We start from the raw sequence: 16,021 nt of genomic DNA on the forward strand, positions 1-16,021 counted from the left end.
CGGTGGAGAGTGAGCTGCAGTTACTGACCCGCGGGCCCCGGAGTCGTCGGGCCCAGTGTGGAAGTGAGAAGAGGCAGCGCGGAGTTTAGGTGCGCGCGCCGGAAGAGGGGCTTGCGGAGCCCACTTGTCATGCGACGTGGGGGTGGTGGCTGGGTGCGTGGTGCATGGTGCATGGAGCCTCTCACGTCCGGCCATGGGTGCCGTGGAGACGGGACGGAGTTGATGCGCGGCGTCACGAGATCTTTTGTCGCGATTCTTCTCCGGTGCGCGGCGCCGGTGCCTGGCTCCTCCTCAGGTTCCGAGGAAAGCAAACCGCGGCGTTACGGCCGTTTGGGACTGAAGGCGTGCGTCAAGTTACCGCGCCGCGGTGAGTTTTTACCGTGTGGCGTTCGTTCCCGGGCGATGGCAAGCAAGCAGCAGCCTTTGCGTCCGCCGGACGGACGGGGATTCCTTCCTTTCTGCAGAATGGGGCGATCGGTCCGGTCCGGTACGCCAACGCCGGGCCGGGGGCCGGGGCAGTGTGCGTCGTCAAACGCGCGCGCAGGTTGCTGACTAGGTGAGGTCCATGTTCGGTTGGCTGGTTTGTATCGTTGTTGGTTTGTTTACGCGAAAGAAAAGTACTGCTGACTAGTTTATATGAATAGTGTCTATGTGAGGGGGCTGGCCAGCCAACCAACCCCAGCCGATCACGCTGTAGATCCGACGACGGATCCCGTCTGGTTCCCATGACAGTTGGCATTGGCTCCGCCGCACCGGCACGAGCGCGCGGCTTCGGCGACTCAACACTTTTGTTTTTCAGCCCGTTCGTTTGATGGTTTCAGTCAGGACTTATCAGTCATGGTACAGTATTTTTCTCTCACAACAAACCAGCACCAGCCAGGTTTACCTAGAAACCAACCAGTCAACAAGTTGTTTATATGTTCGACTGTACTAGTACTAGTATATCAAGCAAAGTGCAACACTTTCTGTGAACAACTTTTCTGTACCTTTTTTTTCCTCTCGTTAACTCTCTATCGGAGCTTCTATTTGCAGGTGCATGTGCCACTCGTACCGTAACCTATGCCATGCGTGTTGGGATTGGGATGATCCCCCACTCCGAGCTACCGATCGATCGAGGCTACATTTGCATCCGCCTTTGCGTGATCCTTCCGGCCGGCCGGCCAGCAAAAGATTGCAGGGTAGATTGCATTGCTTTTGGACACGGCGGCCGCATGCACTTCACACACGGCATGGACACGCAATATGATCGGTCTGCTTGCTTGAGCTTTCTGCGGCTGTAGCTATAACTATTTCAAGCATGCATCTGCAGCGAGCAAGCCCAATGGCCAATGAAGAGATCGAGCAAGCAAATCCTATTCGTCGAATCATTGCCCATACCGTAACCCCCTTTAGGCCATGCATGGTGATTGAACATGAGACGAATGGAGATGGCAACGGGCGTTCTCCAGGGGGAAGGAGGGAGAGCACGATCCATGCCCGAAACAGCAAGCACTGGCGGTAGGTGGTGATTCGTACATGACTCAGCCACCATTATCGGTTTCTATTTAATTTTTATATATATGTTTTGCTCTACATGATTCTCATCTCGTCGACTATTTGATACCAATACGGATATGTTTTTCTTTTTACCTTTGAGCGAGTATAGGAATTCAATATGCTCGACTGCACCAGCACTGCCTACCGTTGTGGCTACATCAGCCCCGGTGCAGCCGAGCGGAGCTATTTTATTAGTGTATAGAAATTATCTTACGAGTTTGATATGGGATGACACTATTTGACTCGACAGGTATGTATGGGGACTCTTAATCAACACGTAGGTGTCAGGTATCGACACATGTCTTTTCTGCTTCTCTTTCACTACCGCCGCTGCCACATTCGGTCTGTTCGCTGGTTGGTTTCTGGACTGGTTTGGGCTGGCTGGTGCTGGTTTGTTGTGAGAGGAAAATATTGTTGGCTGGCTGAAACCAAAAAGCGAACAGGGTGATTGTCCTCCTCCTACACCGTGACAACACCACAGCTCACCTCCAACCACCGCAATCGCTGCCTCAATCACCGCCCACTTCCGACCTCCACTATCACCACCTATCCCTCCCCACTTCTCTTCTCCCTTCTCATTGTGCTGCTCTGTCATCGCTTCCTCCATCGCTAGCCTTAGCTGTCAGCAATCTCATCGTCCACCTACCACTAGTGTTGTCGTCGTCTCCACCATCCTTCTCTAACCATGCACCGGGTGCCCCAACATCGTCGTAGGCTACATTAAGTCATGTGACCAAGGTGCAGAAGATCAAGATAAGGCTTGGTTTGATGGGCCGGTTGCAAGTGTGTGAATGGCAAGTTGAGTGATGACTTGGCGTCGATGGACCGAAGCAACGGTAAAGAGCAAGTGAAGTCAAGATCGATGAACCAATACGATCATGTGATGATATGAAGTGGATCATATCATTTGTGATTATGTTGGTGCATGTGTTGCATCGACATTGGAGGAGATGGAATGGAATGCACAAGGCAAAGGTATATTTGTATGGTATTTCATTTCACCGGTCATAGGTGTGTACAGAAGTTTATGGCCAGGTTTAGGATAGATGGCCGTACTATCAAGAGTGGCAAACTTGTTTGCATATCGGTCATCTAGTGTCACTCAAGTGATCTAACTTTGCATCGTTACTAGGATCGAGTGGCGTGGTGAATTGAGTAACTAATCATTTGGGAAATGTTTGTGAAAAGCTAACACACATGCACAAGATGGTGAACACTTGGTGGTGTTGGCACATTTGCAAAGTAGAAGTTGTTTGAGTTGATTTGGATCAACTTAGAGATGAAAAGAAGAAGAAAAGACCAAGTTTGGGTTGTCCGAGGGTCAAAAAACGCAACCAAACTTGTACCCAATGCGCAGCCCTTCCTAGGGGTGGCATCACCCTTTCCGGTGTGCACCGGACAGCCTAGGGCGGTGGCACCGCCACCCAAGGGGCGATGCACCGCCACCCCTTGCACGGTGCACCGCCACCTCCAGCAACGTGCCCAAATCAGCGCTACCACCCTTTTGTATTTTGGGCATAACTCTTAGCTTCGAACTCCGTTTTTGATGATCTAGGACTTTTCGGAAAGCTAATGAAATGCTCTACAAGATTGAAGTGGTGATTTTTGGTTTTGAGCTAAAGTGGCACTGCCATGGTCACCGGACAGTCCGGTGTCTGGCACCGCCATATTTTTCCAGAGAGCGCGAGGTTTGGATTTTGGGCGGCAGGTGGCACCGCCCCCCATAGGGCAGTGCACACCGCCACCCCTTGTCCGGTGCCCACTTGTCCAATGGCTAGTTTTAAATGGTTGTTGCAATTCGACCGTTGGGGCACCGCCACCCCTTGTCCGATGCCCGCACGTTGCTGTCCGGTGACCACGCAGAAATGTGCTACTTGGCTCCAATGGCTCTATTTGGCTTGGGGGCTATAAATAGAGGTGGAGCTCGGCCTTTGGCTGGTTACTGAGCACCCTTAAGCCTTGGTGGCTTGTGTAGGTGTGCTTGGGATCCCTCTAACTCACATACGCTTGATAGTGATCAGCCGATTGAGTGTGAGTGTGATTCTAGTGCGATTGCATTGTGAGATTGCATCGAGTGGCACTAGGTGATCGAGTTGCAAGCCGGTGGTGCTTGTTACTCTTAGAGGTTGCCACCTCCTAGACGGCTCGGAAGTGGTCTCCGTCGAAGCATGCATGAAAGATTGTGCGGTGCTCCGGAGAAGTGATTCTGAGGGGTACCGTTCTCACACCGCGGGGGCCGCGAAGATCAACACTAGTAGAGTGTGTTATTGAGCTACCCTCACTTTTGGGGTAGGTTCTTGCGGTGCCAAATATGTGGGCTTGGCGGGTGATGCCAATTAGCCGTCGAACCACCAAGTGAGCGGTCGACACAACGGGGACTAGCGTGTTGGCAAACACATGAACCTTGGGAGAAAAATCACCGTGTCAACATTGTTCTTCCCGCTGGTTTGCATTCCCTTTTACACAAGCTTATATTTACTTTCATATACATTGTGCTTGTGTAGCTGCTCTTGTAATTAGTTAGCTTGTATAGCTTGCTAGTTACCTTCTTGCTTGTGTAGCATAGAAGTAGCTCCCTTGCGTGACTAATTCGGTTTAGGTAACCTTGTTAGTCACATTGGTTAGTTTGTGTAGCTAAATATTTTGCGCTCTATAATTTGGCTTGTGTAGCCTTGTTATTGAGCATTACTAGTGAGCGTAGGTGGCTTTATGCTTTTGCTTTCTAGCATGTGTAGAAGCTTCCCCGTTGCTTAAAGTACTAGTGGCATAGGTTTTATGTGATCTTGCTCTTAGAATTGGTTAGGTGAGCTCTAGTTAGCCCGGCACCTTTGTTGCCCAATTAGGATCTTGATAAGGTGCTTGAGAACTAAATAGAGGGGTGTAGTCTTGGTGTGGCAGAACCGCCTAATCTAATGACTCACAGGAGTGCTTGTCTTCCATTAGACACTAAGCACTCAAGGGAGAACACTAAATTACTTGGTTCCGTCGGACACACCCCAGGGGAGAACCGAAAATCCACATTTTTGCCATTAGGATCACAAATGAGAGAATAAAGCTTACATCATTCGTAACCATTTCTTACATCACTTTTAATACAACATCAGAGTATAATATTTATTAATATAACAGCGGAATGAAATCATGTTATCAGAGTTATAAACAATTTAATTGAACAGCGGAATAGAAACATGTGAACAGAGTTACAGCGGAAATAAATATCTAATCATGGCATGATGAATTATTGATATGTAAATTATGACACAGTTGTAGTACTTTCATTCATAAAAACATTTGGTGAGAGTTATAAATAGCAACTATGACCGCAGCGTAAAGGAAATCCTCTCTGAGCCCACCAGGAGGAATCCACACACAAAGGTCAGCTCAAGCATCCACCTGTCACCTGCAACAGGGGGAATAAAACCCTGAGTACTCAATTGTACTCAGCAAGACTTACCCGATAGGAGAAAAGAAAAGACTCCAAGGATATGAAAGGCCATCTGGCTTGTGGGTTGCATTTGCAGAAAGCATTACTAAGCATGCGTCCTTATGTTTGATTTTTATTAATAGCCGCATTGGTTCATTAACTAACCATTCTATGTAAGCACATGTGCTACTTTCAAGCAAGTGGTAAGCAATCAGATTTTCTTTGTCCATCTTCCATCTTTCATCTTTCAGTTCTTACTACGATGCTAAACCATAGACAAGCCGTACCGGATAGCCCGGCGATTCGCGAATCAATGCCCCCAGCTGGGTACCCCGAAAACACACGCCCCGCTTGTACCCCAGGCACAAGCAGGACCAACCCATCACTCTCCTATCCCGGGTGTCCAGGTCCCCGTCCAAACTGGGACTCCAAGCCCCCGCCCCTGAGTCCCGGACTCAGTGCGGTGCAAGGACCTCCTCCACCAAAAACAAACCCTAGCAGTCGGTTCGGAAAGAGCCGGATCCGCGACAAGAGAGCAACAAGCTTTCCAAGCGCCCATACACAAGTATGTGCTCGGGATAATAAGTCTGTGACCTGCCTAGAGTCATATGCACGATCGGTCCTTAATCGACCAGACAGGGAGAAACGGTGTAACCAAGCTATGACCCGCCTCCGCGGCGACACAACTTCTTACACCCATCAATACCCAAACCATATCCCTACCCGGTCACCATTTTCCTTTCCACCATTTTCATATTTTCCAAGTGATAGTAATCCAATAATATATTTCCTATCTCTCGCGAGTGACAGGCAATCACTCGACTTCTACCGGAGTCCTGTAGCATAGCAATCTACACGATCCTGTCATACTAGTAAGACTCATAGGAATAAAGATGTGTATGCAAGTGGGTTCCATTCAACTCCTTAAAACTTAATGCACAAATATAATTTAAACTGCAGAAAGTAGGGGTTATGCACCGGGGCTTGCCTGGGTAAAATATAATTAGAAGTTAGCTTTCCATCATGGCGACATGATCTCCAAAAGCACCATTCCTCCAGCAACTCCCGATGACTCCGTGATCCACCGACGTCCCTATTATGATATGCAATGTAATGCCATGCAAAGATATAATTAATTGACTGCAATCGTGACTCGTATAATACGACGTACGCCTCTCGAGTTAACGGGCTAGTTCTAACGACGACCGTACTTAGGCTACATATACACATTGTCGGATAAGACGCTATTTCTCACAATTCTTTTAGTTATATAAACCAACGGTGTTTCTTTATCCCATTGTATCGGTTTAATCGTTATTCAAAATAGGGCATCATTATCTATTTAGTAAACTAATTATTCTTGAGCTACAAAAATTATAAAGAGTAGATACTAATATTAGTAGTTTACTGTCAAATTTTTAGAGTCAACACTATTACCGATTTATCCCGGAAATCCCTACAAGTTCATCTTTTAGCAATATTAAGCATTTTAAAATACTTATATAGCTCCCAAAAATATTGCCAAACTTTGTGAACAAAATATACTAACATGAAGGGCATGATTTTGGGGGACTAACCAAACTGATTTCGCTATTTTTGGACTCCTATGCTATTTTATTTTTATTTTATAATTTTACTTCCCCACTAAATTACCAATTGCTTTAGAAAAACAAAAGGCATCAGCTGTCACCAAAACGACCCACAGCAGGCGCCTCAGCGTGGCCCGCATTCCGGCACGCGCGGCAGCGGCCCACGGCGCGCACGGCAGGCCGGCCTAGCGACCAGGCGCGGCCCAGTGGCGCGGCTAGGCCAGCAGCGCGGAAGCAGGCCGACCAGGTAGGCCACAGGCGCGGCGGTGGCGTGGCTCAAGCAAACCGGCCCACGCTGCCAGGAGGCCCGCGCGCGCCATCGTTTCATAGAAACAACCCTAGCTTTCAACGAAATCAACCTATAGTCCTATGTACTATTCCTATAGACCGCGGCTTCGCAAGAACACCCTTCTAAACCTTCGTCCTTGCAATGGGGAGGTCCCCGATGCCTCTCCGTCCACCGGCGCGGCAGCCAGCGGCACCAGGCGACTACGCCGGCCAACTAGGACGCCCTACTGCTTATCTAGGGAGTCGACTCTCACCTGCGGGTCCTCGCGCACGGATGGGTGGCGGTTGGGAAGTCAGAGGTGCACTGGAACGGCTCCCCCACGATGACGGCAATCTGCAACGGTGGCGGCGGTGTTCCGGTGAGCCGAGGCATCAAAGGAGTGGTAGGGGTGGCGGGTGAGCTCCAGTGACTCACCACGAACCAGTCTGGGGTGACGGCTCGGTCGGAGACTCTCCGAATGACGCTGACCACGTGCGCCCGGATGGCGCGGCGGCGCACCACGACAGCACGACCACGTCAGCGGAAGCTAGGAGGCGGTAGAGGTTCAAGTGAGGTACGCAGGGTGGAGCGGAGGTAGAGGCGAGGCTAGCGGTGCAACGAACTTGACTCGAGGTGAACACTTGAGCTATTGCAGTGGTCGCGGCCGAGCCCGGCCTTAATGGCGCGGTGGGGCGAAAACCTCCAAATTGGGGTACGGTGGTGGTCGGTTGAGAGGATGGAGGGGTCAGCCAGTCGACCAACATTAAGACGAAGTCAGAGCCGCTGTGAATTTGGCGCTGGTGGTCCCGAGCAGCCAGCCTACGGTGGCGGCCCCATCGGCCGTGGCAAGCAGAGGAGGGGAAATGAAAATGCTAAGTTCGAGCTCCGGTCATGTTCGCAACAGGATGGGGCGACGTGATTGGCACAGTAGGAGCGGCTCGCGCGCTGGGCTAGACCATGACGTGCGCCCGCAGACGGCCGAGTTGCGAGGCGTGAGCGGCCAGCCGACCAGCCAGCAGCGCAGGCGAGCAGGGCTGGATGCGACGCGCGCTGACCCTGGGCAGCACAGCTTCACCGCGCGCAACGTGGAGGGGACAGCGGGACAGCGTGGGCAGGCGCACACGCAAACCTCTGAGAGGAGGTAGCAGCAGCCGCTGTGGTGGGACAACGTGCAGGGTGGTAGTGGGCTCGGCGCGGCCAGCGCTCAGCCGAGCACGGCCCAAGCGTGCAGAGACGCACGGTGACCGCTACCCAAGGGCCAAAAGGCGAAATCATTGCCGTGCATGCTTTTTAAAGTGGTGCCAAGGCCACCAAACAGCGAGGTTAAGGTTCGGCCAACTTCGCTAATCCAAGGTCCATGCTACCAGCTAGCTAGGAAAACACCCGGCGCGACCAAAGAGCGACTAGGGTAAAAGATACGAGAAGGCCAACATGAGTTCGTCGTATAGCACGCCAGTTCGCGAACAGAGCACCGAACGTAGCTCTTCGTGCGTTCTGAGAGTTTCGAGCCATTCTTGGGATAACCCCGCTACGTCCAACAATTCTACGAACCACTCCACACCAAAACACTTATGATGATACAACCAGCGATACAATAATAAAGTTAACGTTCAAGAAAATTAGCTAGAATTCAAATACTAATACGCCATCGCTTATCGTTTCCAATTTAGGAAGTTATAACTTTTAGTTTTGACTGCATCCCAGAACTATTCAACTAGCTAGTGCGATATAACTTGCCACGAGTGATACTTTAAAACCTAAGTTAAGATTTTTAAAGACTCAGAAACTCGTTTTGGTAAAACCGGTTAGGTCGAAATTATGGTGCTAAATAGGATCATAACACCGGGGTGTTACAATCAACCCCCCTTAAAAAGAATCTTGTCCCGAGATTCGAAACTGGAAGCAGAGAAGGGGAAACGCGATTACATTCCGTATATCAGGGACTACACGAAAGATTACCCGACTTCGAATACTAAACCCCACGGGGATCTAGGGATACATGGTTAAGAGCAACTTGGTACAACCGAGACTTAATCTAGAAGTCGAGATAGACAAGGACAATGGAGAAACAACAAGATAATGATTATCCAAAACATCGCATAGCACCAACAAATCTAGAAACAGTCTAATGAGAAGTAAAACATCGTGAATCCTAAAGCCCACTAACCAAGGGAACTTGAACTTCTTCGACGAACCGGATCCTCTCTTCTTCTTGGATCACATCATCACCACAGACAGACGAACCTAGTTTCACAACGTCGACTGGATCTCGTAACTATGCTCCGAATACGGGGAAATGGGGATGAAGAAGAAGAGCAAGGACCAAGGGTATTTATAGAGGCGAATGGAGAGGGAAAAGCAACACACTGGAGGCGGATGCGGCGGGGATGGGATACACAGACGGTGCTTGTTGTGGAGATAAAGTCAAAAACATGGCGTGCTTCCTACGTGAGCGGCGGAGGGGGGAAATAAAGGAGAGGAGAGGGGGTCCGCTCGATGAGGCAGGCGTGCGGGCGACCATGTTCGCAAAAGAAGAAAAGAGGTAGGGGAAGGGGGGTCCGGTACGAGGGATGAGGCGTGAGAGTCGAGAGCCGACCAGATGCTGGGGAAAAGGAACAACGCAGAGTGCACATAGGTGGCGAGCACTGCACGATGCCGCGGCCATGCAAAAATGGGACGATAATGGACCTGACACCGACGGCGTTCGCAGGGCACGCAGCGAAATGACCCAACATGCGAAGCACGGTCAACTAAAAACAGGGATTAGGACATGACGTCCACTCAGGCTTTTCTATTACTCCCGGCTATCCACTGCTAACCTTCCTTTACTACTCTTCTTTTTCTTTCCTTTACTCGACCACATCCGTCTTTTCTGTAAACCCAGATCATGTCATACTTTCTTTCTCCAAACCATCTCTTGTTTACCTTGAGAGAACACTTCCGCATCACCCCGTTGTGGATTTCCTATTTGAACACCTGAACATTTTTAAGGAGAAAACTTTAAAACAAAACGGTACGGCGGTGTAACTTGGTAAAGGTACTTGGTCAAAAACCTCGATACCAGCGCGTGCCGAGTAGCGTCACCATGTGGCAGCTGTTCCACAGGGAGCCCTCGGTTTTGTCGCGGCACCATAAGCTTTTAACCAGGTAACTACTACCAACTTACACGCCATGAAAGCGGTGGGGTCGTAGACCACAGAGTAAGGGGAGTATTGCAAGGGAAAAATTCAAACAACAAAGGTTCCCTTCGCAACAAGGGACAAGGAATTCAAATCCAACGGCGGATTTGTTTTAAAGAGATTAAGTGTTCTGTTGGGACATCCACAATTAGTTGATACAATGTCTAATAACATCCAATCACGGCTGATCTGCTTGGCATCTGAATGGCAACTTCTCTTGTAACCCACTTAACATCGCCCTTGAAAACTTGGAGCACGTCTAACAAGACTTTAAAGTAAATGAACGCAATAAACACAGTGAAACAATTAAAATGCATGTTCCAACGATCTTATATGGGTACAACGTACATGCATTCAGGCTCACATTCATAGCATAGCATTCACCTACGGTCAGACGATATCAACAACTACGGACGACAACAACGGCAAGAGTACAATACCGGGGGACAGCAACGAAAAACACTACTACTACAGGTACAACGTACCAAGGCAACTAGTCTACATCCTCACGGGGCAACGACTGAGCGAGAGGAATCAAGGGTTCTTCTTCTAACACTTCCGAGGGTAGAGGTGCTGGCGGTGCTGCAACACCGGTTCTTCTTCTCTCAGGCGGGTGGATAGGGATCCCTTCCAAGATCGGGACATCCTGCCTTCCAGTAGCCAACATCCTCCGTTCGGCCCTGGTGACAAGATAGGCCACCCGTAGCTGATGAACATGCCGGTCTTCGGCTCCCTTTAGAGCTTCCTCCATGGCAGCCTCTCGGCTCTCAGCAACTGCAGCGCTGGCATGCGCGTCGGCGAGCTGCACCTGGAGCATCCGGTTGAAGATCTTGGCTTCCTCGGCGCGCCGAAGGCACGCCCTCAGCTCCAAGGCTTAACGGTCATACTGCTCATCCAGAGCGAGCAGGTACGTGGTCAAGTGCACCATGGTGGGACTGTCCTCTTGCACATCTCGTCCTTGTAAAGCCTCCATGCGGGCCCTCCATGCCCGCTGATTCTTGTCCAAAGGAGGAAAGAACCGCATGGGAGTACGAGCAATGGGCTCCTCATAGATCTGGCAGAGGTACCGTAAGGCTTTGCGGGCCACAACCTGGTAGGTGTCGATGAAGCGAAACCCAGTTGCGGTCACACTCTAGGCTTCAGTGAGGTCTGGGAACTCCTCACTCTTCCCGATGTAGACAGTAATCTCACATCGCTCAGTGCCATGCTCTTCATACTCACGGCCCTCATACTCAGGGCGATCATTGACTCTGAGCTTTTGCAGGGTGGCATGTAGGATTCTGGGAAAACCCTTAACGTTCAGGCAGTAGGTACTAACCTAGGCTCCTGCCATCTTTGGCGGTGGTTGCAAGGAAGGCTGAGCGAAAAGCTGGCTCAAAGGAAAAGCTAAGCGAGCTAAAGTGCGCCGAGTGGTGGTACCAATGGCTAAGTCAGGCTCTACTTATAAAGGCGGAGCGTTCGGTGGTCCTGGCGCGGTTCACCAGGGTTCCCGCGCGATATCACTATGGTGGATCGACCAATTTCCGCGTGTTCGAGGCGAGCGACGTGCGATGCCATTACTGACTAGTACGACTGCAGGGCAAGGGTCCGACAAGAGCGCAGAAAGGGGTACGGGGAGACATGGGTCACGATCAGCGCGAACCACGGGTGAACGCAAAACACGAAGCCACAGTTCAGACCTAACTCTAGAATAGGACAAGACAATCGTGCACAATACGACATGCATGACACCTATAGATGGTGTATCTGCAAGCAACACAGCACGATAATGCACAAACAGGATATGCATGAATGCACGTCCTATACGTCCTTTCACTGTTGCCAACATATAGGGCAACCGTTATCAGATTTTTGGCACATTGTTCTCTCCCTGTAACTAGTCGATACTATCGAACTATGCTTGAGTCAGTGTACCTGCAGAAAACTTGATCAAGCCTATCTAAGTCAGCAGAGTGCCATCTATCCTAGATACATAACCATAGTAATAGGGCTACTTATACAACATCGCATGTAAACGTACTAACTTTTTGCAACAATGGGTTGTCAAATTTTAGTTTAGAAAAGGTTTTCGAAGCTTTATTTCCTCATTTATGCTCTGATACCACATATGGCAGAACCGCCTAATCTAATGCCTCACAGGAGTGCTTATCTTCCATTAGACACTAAGCACTCAAGGGAGAACACTAAATTACTCGATTCCATCGGACACACCCCAGGGGAGAACCCGAAAATCCACATTTTTGCCATCAGGATCACAAATGAGAGAATAAAGCTTACATCATTCGTAACCATTTCTTACATCACTTTTAATACAACATCAGAGTATAATATTTATTAATATAACAGCGGAATGAAATCATGTTATCAGAGTTATAAACAATTTAATTGAACAGCGGAATAGAAACATGTGAACAGAGTTACAGCGGAAATAAATATCTAATCATGGCATGATGAATTATTGATATGTAAATAATGACACAGTTGTAGTACTTTCATTCATAAAAACATTTGGTGAGAGTTATAAATAGCAACTATGACCGCAGCGTAAAGGAAATCCTCTCTGAGCCCACCAGGAGGAATCCACACACAAAGGTCAGCTCAAGCATCCACCTGTCACCTGCAACAGGGGAAATAAAACCCTGAGTACTCAATTGTACTCAGCAAGACTTACCCGATAGGAGAAAAGAAAAGACTCCAAGGATGTGAAAGGCCATCTGGCTTGTGGGTTGCATTTGCAGAAAGCATTACTAAGCGTGCGTCCTTATGTTTGATTTTTATTAATAGCCGCATTGGTTCATTAACTAACCATTCTATGTAAGCACCTGTGCTACTTTCAAGCAAGTGGTAAGCAATCAGATTTCCTTTGTCCATCTTCCATCTTTCATCTTTCAGTTCTTACTACGATGCTAAACCGTAGACAAGCCGTACCGGATAGCCCGGCGATTCGCGAATCAATGCCCCCAGCTGGGTACCCCGAAAACACACGCCCCGCTTGTACCCTAGGCACAAGCAGGACCAACCCATCACTCTCCTGTCCCGGGTGTCCAGGTCCCCGTCCAAACTGGGACTCCAAGCCCCCGCTCCTGAGTCCCGGACTCAGTGCGGTGTAAGGACCTCCTCCACCAAAAACAAACCCTAGCAGTCGGTCCGGAAAGAGCCGGATCCACGACAAGAGAGCAACAAGCTTTCCAAGCGCCCATACACAAGTATGTGCTCGGGATAATAAGTCTGTGACCTGCCTAGAGTCATATGCACGATCGGTCCTTAATTGACCAAACAGGGAGAAACGGTGTAACCAAGCTATGACCCGCCTCCGCGGCGACACAACTTCTTACACCCACCAATACCCAAACCATATCCCTGCCCGGTCACCATTTTCCTTTCCACCATTTTCATATTTTCCAAGTGATAGTAATCCAATAATATATTTCCTATCTCTCGCGAGTGACAGGCAATCACTCGACTTCTACCGGAGTCCTGTAGCATAGCAATCTACACGATCCTATCATACTAGTAAGACTCATAGGAATAAAGATGTGTATGCAAGTGGGTTCCATTCAACTCCTTAAAACTTAATGCACAAATATAATTTAAACTGTAGAAAGTAGGGGTTATGCACCGGGGCTTGCCTGGGTAAAATATAATCAGAAGTTAGCTTTCCATCATGGCGACATGATCTCCAAAAGCACCATTCCTCCAGCAACTCCCAATGACTCCGTGATCCACCGACGTCCCTATTATGATATGCAATGTAATGCCATGCAAAGATATAATTAATTGACTGCAATCGTGACTCGTATAATACGACGTACGCCTCTCGAGTTAACGGGCTAGTTCTAACGACGACCGTACTTAGGCTACATATACACATTGTCGGATAAGACGCTATTTCTCACAATTCTTTTAGTTATATAAACCAACGGTGTTTCTTTATCCCATTGTATCGGTTTAATCGTTATTCAAAATAGGGCATCATTATCTATTTAGTAAACTAATTATTCTTGAGCTACAAAAATTATAGAGAGTAGATACTAATATTAGTAGTTTACTGTCAAATTTTTAGAGTCAACACTATTACCGATTTATCCCGGAAATCCCTACAAGTTCATCTTTTAGCAATATTAAGCATTTTAAAATACTTATATAGCTCCCAAAAATATTGCCAAACTTTGTGAACAAAATATACTAACATGAAGAGCATGATTTTGGGGGACTAACCAAACTGATTTCGCTATTTTTGGACTCCTATGCTATTTTATTTTTATTTTATAATTTTACTTCCCCACTAAATTACCAATTGCTTTAGAAAAACAAAAGGCATCAGCTGTCACCAAAACGGCCCACAGCAGGAGCCTCAGCGTGGCCCACATTCCAGCACGCGCGGCAGCGGCCCACGGCGCGCACGGCAGGCTGGCCCAGCGACCAGGCGCGGCCCAGTGGCGCGGCCAGGCCAGCAGCGCGGAAGCAGGCCGACCAGGCGGGCCACAGGCGCGGCGGTGGCGTGGCTCAAGCAAACCGGCCCACGCGGCCAGGAGGCCCGCGCGCGCCATCGTTTCGCAGAAACAACCCTAGCTTTCAACGAAATCAACCTATAGTCCTATGTACTATTCCTATAGACCGCGGCTTCGCAAGAACACCCTTCTAAACCTTCGTCCTTGCAACGGGGAGGTCCCCGATGCCTCTCCGTCCACCGGCGCGGCAGCCAGCGGCACCAGGCGACTACGCCGGCCAACTAGGACGCCCTACTGCTTATCTAGGGAGTCGACTCTCACCTGCGGGTCCTCGCGCACGGATGGGTGGCGGTTGGGAAGTCAGAGGTGCACTGGAACGGCTCCCCCACGATGACGGCAATCTGCAACGGTGGCGGCGGTGTTCCGGTGAGCCAAGGCATCAAAGGAGTGGTAGGGGTGGCGGGTGAGCTCCAGTGACTCACCACGAACCAGTCTGGGGTGACGGCTCGGTCGGAGACTCTCCGAATGACGCTGACCACGTGCGCCCGGATGGCGCGGCGGCGCACCACGACAGCACGACCACGTCAGCGGAAGCTAGGAGGCGGTAGAGGTTCAAGTGAGGTACGCAGGGTGGAGCGGAGGTAGAGGCGAGGCTAGCGGTGCAACGAACTTGACTCGAGGTGAACACTTGAGCTATTGCAGTGGTCGCGGCCGAGCCCGGCCTTAATGGCGCGGTGGGGCGAAAACCTCCAAATTGGGGTACGGTGGTGGTCGGTTGAGAGGATGGAGGGGTCAGCCAGTCGACCAACATTAAGACGAAGTCGGAGCCGCTGTGAATTTGGCGCTGGTGGTCCCGAGCAGCCAGCCTATGGTGGCGGCCCCATCGGCCGTGGCAAGCAGAGGAGGGGAAATGAAAATGCTAAGTTCGAGCTCCGGTCTTGTTCGCAACAGGATGGGGCGACGTGATTGGCACAGTAGGAGCGGCTCGCGCGCTGGGCCAGACCACGACGTGCGCCCGCAGACGGCCGAGTTGCGAGGCGTGAGCGGCCAGCCGACCAGCCAGCAGCGCAGGCGAGCAGGGCTGGATGCGACGCGCGCTGACCCCGGGCAGCACAGCTTCACCGCGCGCAACGTGGAGGGGACAGCGGGACAGCGTGGGTAGGCGCACACGCAAACCTCCGAGAGGAGGTAGCAGCAGCCGCTGTGGCGGGACAACGTGCAGGGCGGTAGTGGGCTCGGCGCGGCCAGCGCTCAGCCGAGCACGGCCCAAGCGTGCAGAGACGCACGGTGACCGCTACCCAAGGGCCAAAAGGCGAAATCATTGTCGTGCATGCTTTTTAAAGTGGTGCCAAGGCCACCAAACAGCGAGGTTAAGGTTCGGCCAACTTCGCTAATCCAAGGTCCATGCTACCAGCTAGCTAGGAAAACACCCGGCGCGACCAAAGAGCGACTAGGGTAAAAGATACGGGAAGGCCAACATGAGTTCGTCGTATAGCGCGCCGGTTCGCGAACAGAGCACCGAACGTAGCTCTTCGTGCGTTCTGAGAGTTTCGAGCCATTCTTGGGATAACCCC

The sequence above is a fragment of the Miscanthus floridulus genome, chromosome 8 (assembly GCF_019320115.1).
Source record: "Miscanthus floridulus cultivar M001 chromosome 8, ASM1932011v1, whole genome shotgun sequence".
NCBI lineage: Eukaryota > Viridiplantae > Streptophyta > Magnoliopsida > Poales > Poaceae > Miscanthus > Miscanthus floridulus.